This window comes from Mercenaria mercenaria, chromosome 7 (assembly GCF_021730395.1).
Source record: "Mercenaria mercenaria strain notata chromosome 7, MADL_Memer_1, whole genome shotgun sequence".
Classification (NCBI taxonomy): Eukaryota; Metazoa; Mollusca; class Bivalvia; order Venerida; family Veneridae; genus Mercenaria; species Mercenaria mercenaria.
Genome location: NC_069367.1, coordinates 73,461,375 through 73,478,111, shown reverse-complemented (window position 1 = coordinate 73,478,111; position 16,737 = coordinate 73,461,375). Strand labels below are relative to the sequence as shown.

Genomic DNA, 16,737 nt, shown 5'->3' with positions numbered 1-16,737 from the left:
GTGACCTTGACCTTGAGCTGACATGGCTGACTCAAGGGTTCTGCACATCGTCTTGATGATGTCATCATTTGATCCAAGTTTCACGATTATCCTTCAAGGGGTCAAAGAGTTATAAATATAACTTCTTTGAAGGGGTTTAGGAGATACAGAGCGAACACGAAATGGAAGGCTCAAAACTTTGATCTCGAGTGTGACCTTGACCTTGAGCCAACATGGCCGCCTCATGGGTTCTGCACATCGTCTTGATAAGGTGATCATTTGACCCAAGTTTCATGAAAATCCTTCAAGGGGTTTATGAGATACAGAGCGGACACAAAATGTTATGGAAGGACGGAAGCTGGAAGGACGGACGAAGACCATTCCTATAACCCCCCCCCCTCCAACACTTTGTGGGGTGTGGGGGGGTATTAACAAATTTGTTAGTTGACCACTAGGCAATACTAAATACCAAATATCTAAGGTCTGGGTCTTATGGCTCTGGACAAGATTTTTCCTATATAAGTCAATGTAAAACAAGGGACAAGCTGGGCGTGGCATATATTGACCCCAAGGTCATGATTTGAACAATCTTGGTAGAGTTCCACTAAAGCTTGCCACATACTAAGACTAAGCTCCGGGCCTTAAAGTTTTTTCCTATACAAGTCTGTATAAACCATGTGCCCCGAGGGGCGGGGCCAGTTTTAACTCCAGGGAGATAATTTGAATGATACTGGTAAAGGACTACTAAACGATGATACATACCAAATATCAAAGCCCTACATCATGTGGTTTTGAACAGGATGATTTTCAAAGTTTCCCAGGACGAGGCCATACTTTTTCCTAGGGGTTAATTTGAACAATCTTGGTAGAGGACTATTAGATGATGATACAAACAAAATATCAAAGCCCTAAGCCCTTTGGTTTTGTTAGAACCAAATCCATTCAGTAACTAGAGCTATCACTAAAGGTGATGAATGTACCCCCCGCATGCACTGACACAGTACATCGCAATTTGACACACACAAGATTGCATAATTATGTGGACTGTATGTATATAGACTGTATGTATACAGTATAGTAACAAAAAACAAAGTCCCATAACTATGCAGAATATTTATCTAAAAGAACGTAACGTGCACCATGCACAACTAGGGTTGGTACTTGTGTGAAGTTTCATTAAATTGTGTGCAAGGGTTCGGAAGATTAGGCGCACACAAGATTGCATATGCAGATTGTATGTACATGGTATGTTAACAAGAAACAAAGTCCCATAACTCTGCAATTTTTGTCATTGAAAGAACCTTACATGTCCCATGCACATCTACTGTTGTTACTGATCACTTGTGTGAAGTTTCATTAAATTGTGTCCAGGGGACGAGGAGAGATGGTGTGCACAAGATTGTGTCCATGTATATAGTATAGTAACAAAAAACAAAGTCCCGTAACTCTGCAGTTTTTTTTCTGAAAGAACCTAACATGCCCCATGCACAACTACTGTTGTTACTGATCACTTGTGTGAAGTTTCAATAAATTGTGTCAAGGGGATGAGGAGAGATGGTGCGCACAAGATTGTGTCTACGGACGGACAGACAGACAACCTGAAACCAGTCACCCCCTTACAACTTTGTTGTCGGTGGGTACAATAACAGATATAGTGAAAATGCATCAAAATTAATCTTAAAGTCTAGGCAAAAGTGGGGGAGGTATCAATCGTGAAATACTGGTACCAGAGTTATGAACCTTGTGTCATATGATGTGGGTGGAACAACTATTTTAAGTTTGAATCAAATCCACTTTGTAATAACCGAGGTAAGAGTGAAAGTACATCAAAACTTTAACCTGAAATTCTATGTAAAAGGGGGACATAACTCATGAAATTTTTGTACCAGAGTTATGGACCTTGTGTTATATGAATTAAGTGATAAAGTGGAACAACTATTTCTTTTTTTTTTTTTTTTTATTTAATGTCGCACCGACACATGATAGGTCATACTGCGACTTTCCAGCTTTAATGGTGGAGGAAGACCCCAGGTGCCCCTCCGTGCATTATTTCATCACGTGCGGGCACCTGGGTAGAACCACCGACCTTCCGGAACAACTATTTCACTCCATTTACTAATAACTGAGAAGAGTGAAAGTGACAGAAAACTTTAACCTGAAATTCTAAGTAAAAAGGGGAGATAGTTAATAAAATATTGGTGCTAGTGTTATGGCCCTTATGCCAGATGATGCGGGTGATAATGAGGAAAAACTATTTTAAAGCAAATCCATCAGGTAATTACAGAGATAAGGAGAAAAAAAGAGATAAGTGTATAAAAAAACTAACCAAGGTGGGAACGTGGAATGTCGCCAACGCCGACCCCAAGGGGAGTAGCATAGCTCTCCATATACTTTGTATAGTTCAGCTAAAAACGAGACTTTTTAGATTAACTAATAACCAGAGCTGCTTTTGAGAAAAGCACATGTCTCCCACAACTGCTTAATCATCTGAATATTAAGTCAGTTTTCATAAAAAAATGTACTGTTTACTCACTACAAATATACTTTTTAAGAGTAAAAAAGGCCATTTTTGGTAGTTCAAGAGCAATCCTGGGGGGATCTGGCTAGTAATCAAACCTGGCAGAGGACTTACTGGCAAATACATTTTGTTAAAGTTTGGTGAAAATCAAATGAGAAATGTTCAACTTATGAGTGCGGACAAGAGTAAAAAGGCTGATTTTCAAGGGCCCTAATTCCAGTGGTTTGGCTAGCAATAGAACTTCATCATGGACTTATGGTCATGCAGACACATTTTGTTCAAATTTGGTGCAGATTGCACGAGAAATGTTTAAGATTGCGGACAAGATTTGTGACAGACAGCAGCAGTAAATCAGCGATGTGGGAGACAATTTTTTGTCCATTACAGCCACGCAAGAACAGTACCTTAATCAAATCATGAGTATACTCTTCAAAAAGGAGGTGATTACTGGAAATTTTGATGAAAATGATGACTTAGTATTAGCAAAAGTAAATGGACTGGTAAATGGCACACAAATCTCATGTCATTTTATTTGAACTAATATGCATCTGTCAACTGTAGATATTGTAATAAATAAGAGAAAAAATGTTTAAAGTTTATTTAGAGAAATCATCATAGACAAAACAAAACTACATTACAAAATCTGCAGCACAAAAGCATAATAAGTTTCATAAAGTACATTTGATTTAGAGGCTTCTTGCATTAAGGTATAGGTCCATGTTTCGGAGAAAAAAGTTCGAACGTCATCAAATCATTGAAAGAAAGCATTGTTTTACATGAAAATTTAACAGCATACAAAACATTTATATTATTCTACAAAACCATTGTCAATTTATTAATGTATGTATTGAATTCCGGAAAGGGACTGCAAGAAGGGGCCACACTTCTGGACAGTTCAGCGCCTTTAAAAACTCACCATTTTGAAAAAGCTGTTACATGTCTTCATTTTGATGCATTTGCAACATCGTGCGAGTGTTTAAACTTTACATAACTTGGTAAACATCGTTTTTGACAATTGTTTACATTTATTTCTTTACAAATGACATTCTTATTCAAAGGGGGGCAACTCATTAAGAATATTTTAACTATCCAACTCTCGGGGCAGAACAGTAAAGCATGCATTGGACAGATAAGTTGTGCGTCAAGGTGCTGTTCATTTACTAAAAAAATCTGTTATTTTGTGATATACTGCTAAACCTTAAGAGACCACCTTTTCAGTTTCTTTTTTATGATATCAAAGAACAAACTATGTTGCATAAAGAGAACATGTTTTTTCCTTCCTTTTGGTGGTCTCTTAATGCAAGCTGTACTGTAGTTTTTTACCCAGCTATATTCAGTTCAGTTCAGTTCAGTTTCTGTTTCAGATTCAGTTCAGTTCAGTTTAGTTGCAGTTCAAAATTCAGTTCATTCAGTAACAGTCCAAAAGTCAGTTCAGTTTCTGTTTCAAACTCAGTTCAGTTCAGTTTGGTTCCAGTTTAGAATTCAGTTCAGTTCAGTTTGGTTCCAGTTTAGAATTCAGTTCAATTTAAAATTCAGTTCAGTTCAGTTTGGTTCCAGTTTAGAAATCAGTTCAGTTTAGAATTCAGTTCAGTTCAGTTTGGTTCCAGATCAGAATTCAGTTCAGTTCAATTCAATTCAATTTTATTCAGATATAAGATCCAATTATAACAGAAATACAAAGTGGTCCAGAAATCAAAAATATTAGAATTAATAAATATGTAGTAAACCCTTTTATGTTTGTACTTTACAAGTGTAATAAAGCTAATACATAAATATCAGGAAAAAATGACGATCTTTCCGCCTTGGATAAACCATGAAAGTTACAATACTGCTTATTTCAAATGGAGTCCCTTAGCTCTCAATAATATGTAAGTATAGTACAACCTCTTCAGAGCAGTCCTCTCTTAAGCAAAAACCTCTATAACAACATCATCAAAATTTCCCTAAGCTGAATAAATATATTATCAAATTTACCTCTCAAGACAACAACCTCTACACAACAGTCAATATTTGTATCCCCAAAAGGGTGTTGCTCTTCAGAGGTTGTACTGTATAGTGAAACAGGATTTACATGTACACTTATGAAGTAATTAAAATTTAACAGTTTTCTCTTATATAAATAATTAGGTAGCTTAAAACATAAAAAAAAATCTTCATAAATATTGTCTTGTATACAGCTGAATTAACTGTACAAAAATCTACACAGATATAAAATTAAATGTCTAGTTATCACTGAGAAACTTATCACTAAGAAAAATATCACAAAGTTAATTTTTTACAAGAGTTGAAATGAAATTTTGTCTTCTCGCACCTTAAAAGTTTGGGGTTTATATACTTTACTTATAGTTTTAAATTATACATCTTTATTCAGGAAGTCATGAAATATTTACAAAAAATGTTTCAGGCATTGGACAGAAAGCTATATTAGCTTACAGTAAAGGTTGTCTTCTCCTTACTTTACTATTAAAAGATAACATTATACACCTTAATAAATTCTGAACAAAAGTGTTTAACAATAATTAACAAACTTAAGCAAAATCAAAGAAAGTAATAACTTGTCAACCTTGGAAAGTCTTGAGCTTGAATTTTGTTGTGTATTTTTAATCAAGGAAATGGCTAAATAATAAACAAGAATAACTAAAGTGTTTCTTTAGGCAGATTGTAAAAAGAGGGCATTAAGGCTTAAAACTATAATATAACATTTTAACAAATGATAAAATTTACAAGTTTAAAATATATTAATTTTCTTAAATATAGCGTAAAATAATACAATTCAAACTTCCAATTACAATTGTCATTTTCTACTTAAGATAATGAACATTTTGGTACCAAATTTATCATGAGTGTACATCATTGCTTGAATTTTTTTTTAACATATGAAAACCCTTGGCAGGCCTTCCCAGTTTTTCATAGTAAATTTGTCTGTCTGTCAGTTATAGGCATGGTACCGGATACCAAGTAGTGTCATAGCAAGTACGACTGTTTAGGGTACAGTTTCTTGAACACTAGTAAAAGAATACTTTTTAGAAGAAACTCAGCTGAATAATGTCCTAGTTATTTTTGTGCACAGTAGAGCTGAGACAAGAACTGGAAAATCAAATTGCCTTCCACAACGGGCTAACAAAATCACTTTAGGATCTTTTCAAGCCAAGAATACAATTTCTCTACAGTCGACTTAATTCCAGGTACAGATGTGTTGGACTATTGTGCTTTTTATTGTCATCATGTCTGAATATTCCATGCAATCCTGGTGATCCTTTGTGCCTCTGGTGAAATTTCCTTTTTAGGTGTGACATAGATATCTGTGCTACAGCGATTTGTTGTGGTATGCGGCTTCATGTGACATGTGGCATCTTCCCATATTGAACTACATAAAAGAAATATCTCAATTTACTGTATATCACTCTAAAATAAACTATGTGTAAAACCGACAAGCGCTTAGACAAAATGTATAAAATTCAAAACAGACTAATCTTTAAAAGCAGAAACAAGTTTTATTTCTTTAATTGGTTGAAAACCAATGAATTTCCATCAACTGAAAATCAATTACATGTATATAAAGCTATGAAACAAAATATTAAATGTTAACTCCACCAAAACACAATGCTACTAAAATAGTTATAGTATAAGCCCTAGAAGCTTTGACTATGACTAACACACACTGCATATCCATTCATTTGATACTGTAATGAATGAAAACAAGAGGGCCATGATGGCCCTATATGGCCCACTTGAGTTAAGTTGCTTGCTTGAACAAATTTCTTTGCTAAAGCTTAAACAAGAGGGTCATGATGACCCTGAATCGCTCACTTGAGTAATATGAGCCACATATTGAAAATGGCAAACTGATGCTAAAATATTAGAAAGTAGGTCACATTCATGGTCACTGAAAGTCAGTTGTAAAATCGGTGTGCAAAACTGTAAATGTCATCAAAATTTCAAGGTTTATCTTAAAAAAAAACCAAGAAAGTAGGTCAGTAGGTCAAGGTGAGTCAAGTGACCCCAAAACACATGGGGTCATCAGGTAATTATAGTTAAACAGTCTAGGAAATATGATCTGATAATTTTTGAAGCATTTATTCCTATATAACTCGAATAACAAATGACCCTCAGGGTGGGGCCTCTTTTCACCCCAGGGGCATAATTTGAACAGTCTTGTTAAGAGATCAACTAGGTAAAGCTACATACCAAATATCAAAAGCCTAGGCCTTGAACTTTCTGACAAGATTTTTTTCCTCTTTATAAGTCTATGTTAAATTTGGGACCCCAGGGCAGGGCCTCTTTTCACCCCAGGGGCATAATTTGAACAATTTTGACAGAGGAACACTAGGCAAGGCAACATACCAAATATCAAAAGCCTATGCCTTGCAGCATCAGACAAGAAGATTTTCAAATTTTTTTCCTATATATTAAGTCTATGTAAAACCTGGGACCCCGCTGGGTAGGGCCTCTTTTCAACTTGGGGTCATAATTTGAATAATCTTGGTAGAGGACCACTAGACAATGCAACATACCAAATATCAAAAGCCTATGCCTTGCAATTTCAGACGAGAAGAATTTTAAATCTTTTCCTATATAGTCTATGTCAAAAACTCCACGCAGGACCTCTTTTCACCCACAGGTAATAATTTGAAAACTTGGTAGAGACCACAAGGCATGCAACATACCAAATATCAAAAGCCTAGTTTTTGGGTAGTTTCTTCCTATACAAGTCTATTAAAACTGACCTCGGGACTGAGAGGCCGACTGATGATGTACAACCAAATTTCAAAGACCTAGGCCATGTGGTTTGAAACAAATTTTGAATTTTTCTTTCAACAAGTTCTGGGATGGAAACAATGTTTGAACAACTTTAAAGCCTTCAGGATTTTCGTGAAGTTTCTTCAAAATGGTATTGGTGGTTTAGGAGGAGATGTTGTTTAAAGGGAAGTATGGACAGATGGACAACGGGCGGACGCCAGACAGTGAGCAAACACAAAAGCTCAAACTGAGCCTCTGGCTCAGGTGAGCTAAAGAGCATCAGAAGCAACTTACTTAGGTCAATCCTTTCTAGGTCAACAGCGATAATTATTGCCTCCCCATATAAATCTGTAGGACTGAAGTTGCTACGAGGAAGTTGTATCAGTATCAACATCCTTTTTGGCCAATTCCTGTAAAGGAAATTCAAGAAAATATATTATGTTGCAATAATCAATTTCTGTATGCTCCACTTCAGAAAATTTACCAGCTATATCTTAAGTTAGTTGCAATCTTTGTAAAAAAAAGCCTAAGAAAAGATGATACAGATCTACTTGAGAGAAATCTGCCCTTTGCAGTGATCAATTTTCTCTACATGGATGTTGTTAACACTGGTGATACTATAACACCAGTCCTTACATAAAGTGTAGGTCAACAGTTTGATGTTGTATGACCAGTCTGTATTCATTCTAGGCAAATACAAATGTAAGTCAAAACTTTAGGAATGTAAGTGTGAAAATTTATTTCTGGCAATAGTTCTGACTATTGACTGGTAAGCCATTAATTAAGTAGAGACTATAATTCTCCTCATATTAATCACTGGTCAACAGTTTGTAAAAAAGACAGGGCCATGATGGCCCTATATCACTCACCTGAGTGAAAGAGAACATATGCAATACTTAATCAGATCTGTGTTATTGCTAATAATAACTGTGCTCAGTGATAATCCAGAGGGTGACTGTTCATAACCAACAGGATATCATTTCTATGGCAAGCAAAATTTTAAACATTGCAGACCTTTGTGCTCAGGTAAGCTAAAAACAAGAAAGTAGGTCAGTAGGTCAAGGACACAGTCAGGTGACCCCTAATTAACATTATGGTGATCCAAATTCTGTTTAAGTTTCATAGTTCTAGGTCAAATATATCAAGTTATGATGCAGAAATTGCCATATTTATAGTACCCTATATAGTTTACACTAGAAACTTCTAAGGGCCATAACTCTGGTGTTACTTGGGCAATCTGACTGAAACTTGACGGGCCACAAGAACTCATAGTGGTGAACATGTATATGAAGTTTTAAATAAATATTCCCAACCATTTCCTAGATATGGCTCCGGACGGACGGAAAGATGGACAGACAGACAATGCCAAAACTATACCCCTCCAGCTTTCGTCGGGGGATAATAACCAAAATCAAACAAGTCAACAACAAAAATAAAGTAACAAAACTGAGACTAACAATAACAAGTGAAAATATTTTATATTCTACAGAGGTACATTGTGTTGTCCCAAACCCCCACGACATATTCAAAAGGGGTACATTGAGTTGTCCCCATCCCCCATAATATATTCTACAGGAGTACATCGAGTTGTCCCCATCCCCCCACAATATATTCTACAGGGGTATGATGTGTTGTCCCCATCCCCACAATATATTCTACAGGGGTACATTGTGTTGTCCCCATCCCCCCACAATATATTCTACAGGGGTACATTGTGTTATCCCCATCCCGCCACAATATATTCTACAGGGGTACATTGTGTTATCCCCATCCCGCCACAATATATTCTACAGGGGTACATTGTGTTATCCCCACCACCCCCACAATATATTCTACAGGGGTACATTGTGTTATCCCCACCCCCCCCACAATATATTCTACAGGGGTACATTATGTTATCCCCATCCCGCCACAATATATTCTACAGGGGTACATTATGTTGTCCCCATCCCCCCACAATATATTCTACAGGGGTACATTGTGTTATCCCCATCCCGCCACAATATATTCTACAGGGGTACATTGTGTTATCCCCATCCCGCCACAATATATTCTACAGGGGTACATTGTGTTATCCCCACCACCCCCACAATATATTCTACAGGGGTACATTGTGTTATCCCCACCACCCCCACAATATATTCTACAGGGGTATATATTTGTGTCTGCTAAATAACCTTTACATCACTCACCCTTTCCATTAGACAAGCACCATGGTGATCGTTTCATACACATTTATTGTCCAACTATCTGACTAGGTCCATTTCTCCACCACTAATTGTATGTACCACATGTCCAATGGCTGACTAGGTCCATTTCTCCACCACTAATTGTATGTACCACATGTCCAATGGCTGACCAGGTCCATTTCTCCACCACTAATTGTATGTACCACATGTCCAATGGCTGACCAGGTTCATTTCTCCACCACTAACTGTATGTACCACATGTCCAATGGCTAACCAGGTCCATTTCTCCACCACTAATTGTATGTACCACATGTCCAATGGCTAACCAGGTCCATTTCTCCACCACTAACTGTATGTACCACATGTCCAATGGCTAACGACACTCTTGACAACTTTCCTACTGTATTATACACCTTAGTCATATAGAAGGTGCGAGCTGTAAAAAGTTGAAAATTTGATAGCCAGTTACGCCTTAAAAAAAAAAGATCTTCGTTTCCAGTAACATGCTAAAAAAAATTAGGAAATGTAGGTCGGAAAAAAAAAATTTTGGAATTATTTTTTATTAAGGGAGACTTTTCGGAAATCATTTTTGTGTTAAAAAATGAATACAAATAAAGGTGTTATGCCTTTAGAGCATCAGTAAGGTGATTTTTAACATCACTGACCATGTTTAAAGCATAAAAAGTACCTTTTTGCAGCTTTTTGTCAAAAAGTTGAAAAAAATATTCTCCAAGGCGATAAAATCATTTAGGGTCGAACCAAAAATTTAGGGTCGGTTGTAATACCAGAAACAAACATTTTTTTTTACGCCTTATCATCAACAGTCCTGTTTAACTGCTATAAACTACTACATAGTAATTCTATATTCAAGTTACTTTCAATAGAACAAAGTATATTAAATTGTTTGTTGCAACATAATTACTTTAACAGAGCGCATCAAGGACCGTCTCTTGGTTCCCGAAACATTTTAAAATAAAATCCATATCACGTCTAAAATCTTAAATACGAAAAACCGGAGCTATCAGAGGACAGCAATGCTTGACTGTTCAACAGCCTTGTCAAAATGCAAAACAGGATTATGGAACCCATACAATGCATATCAACTCATGAAAGAAGGCAAGTGTGTGATGTTTAGATCAATTACCATTAGTGGGTACCGAGATAACAGCTTACATACCAAACCTTCACCAAATTTTTTCTTAAGTCAAAAAAGGGGCATAATTTTGTAAAAAGTAAAATAGTTATGAAACATGTGCAATGTAAGTCAGTTTATCATAGTGAACAAGTGTGTAAAGTTTATATTATTCCTACAATTGGTTACTGAGGTACCAACTTGCATACACAAACTTAACTAACTGGGACGCCAATGCAGTCAAACGGCTGTGTTCAATAGCTATACCTTTTCTTTGAATAGCTAAGCTAATAAGTGCACTTGCTAACATATATAGTGATTTAAGGTTTCGATGGAGGCCTTGAGAAACAAAAATCAAACAACACCAAATCATAGAAAGAGTTGTTTGACATGAAAATTGAACAGCATGCAAAACATGTATATTACTTTACGAAACAAGTGTCAGTATACTGATATAAACATTGAATTCCGGAAAAGGCCTGCCTAAAGGGGCTCCACTTCCGGACAGTTAAACGCCTTTAAAAACTCACCATTTTCAAAGAACAGTTGCACATGTTTGTTTTGATGCATTTGCAATAGCGTGCGAGTGGTGAAATTTCGCATAACAAGGTGGAACACAGTTTTCAGCAATTGTTTATCTTTATTTCTTTACAAATGGCATTCATTTACAAAGGGAGACAACTGTTCCCGATTATTTTAAATACAAATGGCATTCATTTTCAAAGGGAAACAATTTTTTCCGATTATTTTAAGTAATCTTTGAGAAAAGTTGTCTCCCTTTGAAAATGAATGCCATTTGTAAAGAAACAAGAGCACCGCCTTGCGGGTGCTGACGCTCATCTGATTTTTTTTGTGTAATAAAAATATTGTCCTACCCATGATTTTCTAAGTCTAAAAAGGGCCATCATTCTTGCAAAAAGCAGGATAGAGTTATGTTTCTTGATGTACAGTGTCCACTTATGATGGTGAAAAACTGTTGCAAGTTTTAAAGCAATAGCTTTGATAGTTTATGAGAAAAGTTGACTTTAAACATAATACTCAACCAAGAAAATGATTTTCTAAGTCCAAAAGGGGCAATAATTATTGCAAAAAGCAGGATGGAGTTATGTTGCTTGCTGTACAGGGTCAGCTTATGATGGTGAACAAGTGTTGCAAGTTTCAAAGCAATAGCTTTGATAGTTTAAGAGAAAAAGTTGACCTAAACATAAAACTTAACCAAGAAATCTGATATTTTCTAAGTCCAAAAGGGGCCATAAATCTTGCAAAAAGCAGGACGGAGTTGTGTTTCTTGCTTTACAGGGTCAACTTATGATGGTGAACAAGTGTTGCACGATTTTCTATGAAGTCCATCAACATTTGAAACCCCTTATCTTGAGTTAGCTGTAAAAAGTTTGAAATTAAAGCCGTTACGCTAAAAAAAAAACTTCATTTCCAAACCAAAAAATAGGAAATGAGGTCGAAAAAATTTTGGAATAATTCTTTAAAAGGGAGACTTTCGAAATCATTCTTGTGTTAAAAAGAACAAAATAAAGGTGTTATGCTTTTTGCATGTACAGGTGATTTTACATCATGACTGTTAAGCTAAGTACTTTCTCAAGCTTTTGTCAAAAGTTGAAAAAATATTCTCAAGTGATAATCATTAGGGTCGAACCAAAAATTAGGTCGGTTGTAATACCAAACAAACATTTTTTTTACGCCTTACATCACAGTCTGTTAACGCATAATCTAATATTAATTCTAAGTTACTCAAAGGGCCAAGTATATAATTGTTGTGCAACAAACTTAACGAGCATCAAGGACCGTTCTGTCAGAATTTTAAAATAAATCATATCAGCTAAAATCTAATAGAAACCGGAGTTCAGAGGACACATGCTATGACTGGTCAACAGCTCAAATGGATTATGGACCCAAATGCTATCATCAAAAGAAGCAAGTTGTATGTTTACATCATTCATTAGTGGACCGAGAAACAGCTACTACAACTCACAAATTTCTTAAGTCAAAAACAGGCAAATTGTAAAGAATAGCTATGAAACCTGTGCAATGTAAGTCGTTATCAAGTGAACAAGTCGTTAAATTTATATCATTCCACAATTTTACTGAGTGACCACTGCATACACAAACTGAACTAACTGACGCCAATGCGTCAAAACCGTGTGTTCAATACATAACCTTTCTTGAATGCAAGCTAATAGTTCACTTCACTCATGATCAAGTTTCTGACCTTGAGAACAAAATCAAACAACAACAAATCATAGATAGAATTGTTTACATTGAAATGAAGCATGAAACATGTTATTACTACGAAACAAGTGTCAGTATACTGATATAACATTGATCCGGAAAGCTGCTAAGGGCTCCACTTCGGACAGAAACGCCTTTAAACTCACCATTCAGAAATTCAATGTTTGTTGATGATTGCAATAGCGTGCGAGTGTGATTTCGTAAAGTGAAACATTTAGCATTGTTTATCTATCTTTACAATGGCATTCATTTACAAAGGACAACTGTTCCCTTTTTTAATACAAATTGGCATTCTTTTCAAAGGAACAATTTTTGTTATTTAATAATCTGAGAAGTGCCTCCCTTGAAACTAATGCAGTTGTAAAAAAAAATGATACCTACAAGTTAACTTTCAAATCCACAATTCTGCAGTGTCCACAGCACAAAACATTCCACTCCTTTTCCAAGAATGAGTATTTCGGTGTCAGACAGTCTCTAACTTTGCCGCTTGGAGTAAATGACTACCTGGCTGACGAATGTCACATATTTCCTGGTATTGCTTCTTTTGTGCTGTAAACATGAATTTATCTATTGTTGACTGGTGTTGTACAATTTTTTCATTAGTATTTCAGCTCTACAATGGCCATCAGATATTGGTCAATTAATGAATTCATTCAAAACTTTATCAGGTGATCATTTATACTTGTTTGTATTCAGCCAGTTCTTAATACACATCACCTTGTCACTGGCAGTATTTGTAAAATTTGATTTCCTTATCCTGGTTGCCCAACCAAGACAGCATTATTTTAGTGTAAGTATAAACTGAATAAACATTTTTTCCTAAGGAATCATATGAATATAAGCACAATTATTACCACAATTTGTCTATCTCAGTTGCGCAAGACTAGCAATTATGTCGAAATCAAACAAAATAAATGACTTTTTAAATACTTTTATATAAAAGGGAGGTAATTACAAATTTTCACAAAAAGTAATAGAATATACATTTCAAATAGGGATCTATGTCTATTTAATAGGTCTTTTTATTTCTAAAATATATATAATATTTCTAGAATATATGAAAAATGTAAAATACCATAAAATGTTGCTCAAATGTGACTGACCACCTTGAACTCTGAATATGAGCATGTAACTGACAAGTTCCCCACATAAACTGATTGTTAAAAACTTTAATAAAATAGAAAAAGTAGAAAAAACACTGGTCGTGCATCTTGACACAAACTGAAATGTTGCAGACTCTGAGTCTACACTGTGAGTGCTACTGTCCACACCCTCTAGCCCTGTGTGAGCAGAACTCAACATTTACACATGCTACAATTTTCTTTTAATCTGAACAAAGAATTTATTCCACAGAGAATTTCATGAGCTTCAAAAAAATGTGCAAGCTGGCATTAGATTTAATAATCTTACAATTTTAATCCTTACCATGCTGGCACAAATGATTCTGCCTTAGTGACCAGTGTAGATAATGACCAGGCTACACATCCATGCAGTCTGATCATGATCTGCACTATTTGCCATTCAGTCAGTATTTTTTTGGTATGCAACCCTTTAAAAAGATAATGAATGGTACTGTCCGAATTGAAATATGAACAAGTTCATTATAGAAATTTAGCAGGGTAATGGCTAATGTGAAAAAATCAGATTCTGAAACAGCAGTCAAAAACAAGAGGGCCATGATGGCCTTATATCGCTCATCTGTTATCACTGTACTTGAGGACAAGAAGGTCCTTAGAAAAAATATCTAAGTCCAAAGGACAGCAACAACAAAGAAGAAATTTAACCAAAAAGAAAAAAAAATTCTTACAAGGTAAAGATATGTCAAAATACACCTAAAAATTGGAGGTACCATCCATGTTGTACCACAGAAAAGTGGTCTCAGTTTTTCCCTATGGCCAATGATAAAAAAGTTACTAAAAATAAGCTATTTATAGTAACGTAAAAGGGAAGTAATTTAAAAAAAAAATTGTAAGTGAACAAAAGAAGGATCTGCCAAATAAATCTGCTAACATAAATGAAATTTCAGAACAGTATTTTCATTAGTTACGGAGATATACCCATTTTAATTTGAAATAATGGGAGGTAATTTGACATAAAATCGGTCCATAGTTATCTACCCTGATTGCCTCAGTCCAACTAATAACAATAATGAAATTTCGAATAAGTCCTATAAGTACTTACTGATATAAATCCATCTTGATTACAATCATGGGAGGTAATCAGATATAAAATAACTCTGAACCTACGCTTGGATCTGATTTGTCATGGAATCCAAGAATTATTGTTGTTGAAGTTATTCTGGACGTTGTATCAAATAAAACCATAAATGAAGTCTCTATATGGCTGCAAAGCAACAAGCGCCGAAACACAAGCCGAATTCGAATTTGACCCAGAAGAGGAAAATACCAAATTAAATATCAAAAGAGTTAGTCAAATGATAATGACCAATGCTTCAGTAGGAACTTGCTGCTATCAACTAGTTATAACCGAAGCACATGAGTTCATTCATACTGCATAGTTTGAGATGAAACTTGCATGAAACTTAACATTTCAAGTCCAAAGGGCAATTGCCAATACATCCAAGTTATGGACTTGATCCAGGAGTAGTATTGATCTAGAAAGAAAAATAAGTTTCAAATCTATACATTTGAAGCTGTATGTCTGCACGCAACTTACCAAATGCTAGTCAAATAGGCATAATTTGCCAAAGAAGGTCAAGTTAGGGACTGATCTATCACAGTTATAACCAAACATGTGAATTCCAACTATCTATTAGTTGAGAATACTGATGTAACTTAACCAAATTTTCTAATCTAAAAGGCATAATTTGTCAAAAAATGTCGTTATGGGACTGACCATGAGTTGTTATGTGAAAAGAATAGAATAATTTCAAATCTATATGCCTTTAAATATAGTCTCGCTAACTTTAACCAGAATTTTCTAAGTCAAAAGGGGCTAATTTGGCCAAAATAAATCAGTTAGGATGCGACAACATTTTAACCAAGACACATGGAATCAACATATCGCATATTGGATAGTAATCATGAAACTTTAAGCCAATTTTCTAAGTCAAAGGGCATAATTGCTCAAAAATCGAGTTATGGGACTTGACCCGAGAGGTTGTATTGACTAAAAAAGAGAATATTCAAAGCTAAGCCTTCATTGAGCTTAATGATGCATGCAAAATTACAAGGTTGACGCGACCGACGCGCGCGAGGTTGGAGAAACTAAGGACATCCAAATAGTACGAGCTCAAAACAGCCATTTGACCTTTAAGAGGCATGAACTCTGGAACCCATAAAGGAAATCTGGCCAGTTCAAGAAAGGAACCAAGACTTAGTGGTGATACAATTGTGTGCCAGTTTGGTAAAATCAAATCCTAAATGAAAGCTGCTATTGTGCAGACAAGGTCAAAATAGCTAATTTTGGCCCTTTCAGGGGCCATAACTCTGGAACCCATTAAGGGATCTGACCAGTTCAAAAGGAACAAGATCTTATGGTGACACAAGTTTGTGCAAGTTTGGATTAAAATCAAATCATAAATGAAGCTCTATGCAGACATGCAAAAACTATTTGTCTTCAGGCTAACTCTGGACCCATAAAAGAACGGCCATCAAGAAGGACCAGACTATGGTGAACAAGTTGTGTGCAATTTGGTAAATTCACAAAGAGCTGCATTGGCAGACAAGTCAAAATACTATTCTGGCCCTTCGAGGCTGTAACCTGACCAAAGGAACGCCATCAAGAAAGGAACCAAAACCTATGTGATACAATTTGTGCCATTGAACAATACATATTGTATACATAAATACTAATTTTGCCCTTACAGCCAAACTCTGGAAATAATGACTCCCTAAAGGACCTGAGATCTTGGATACAATTGTGCAGTTGTTAATATGACCACTATCATTAAAAATGTTTCTCGCACAAGTATT

At 35.6% G+C, this 16,737-nt stretch overlaps 1 long non-coding RNA gene across 1 annotated transcript; it reads right to left on the bottom strand.

Moving 5' to 3' along the window:
- Nucleotides 1-3,080: 3,080 nt before the first annotated feature.
- LOC128558664 (uncharacterized) lies at nucleotides 3,081-13,346 on the bottom strand. Its single transcript, XR_008371794.1, has 4 exons — nucleotides 13,184-13,346; nucleotides 9,430-9,862; nucleotides 7,532-7,647; nucleotides 3,081-5,864 (listed from the first exon to the last, which is right to left on the bottom strand). It is a non-coding gene; the product is annotated as an uncharacterized LOC128558664 (long non-coding RNA).
- Nucleotides 13,347-16,737: the final 3,391 nt, after the last annotated feature.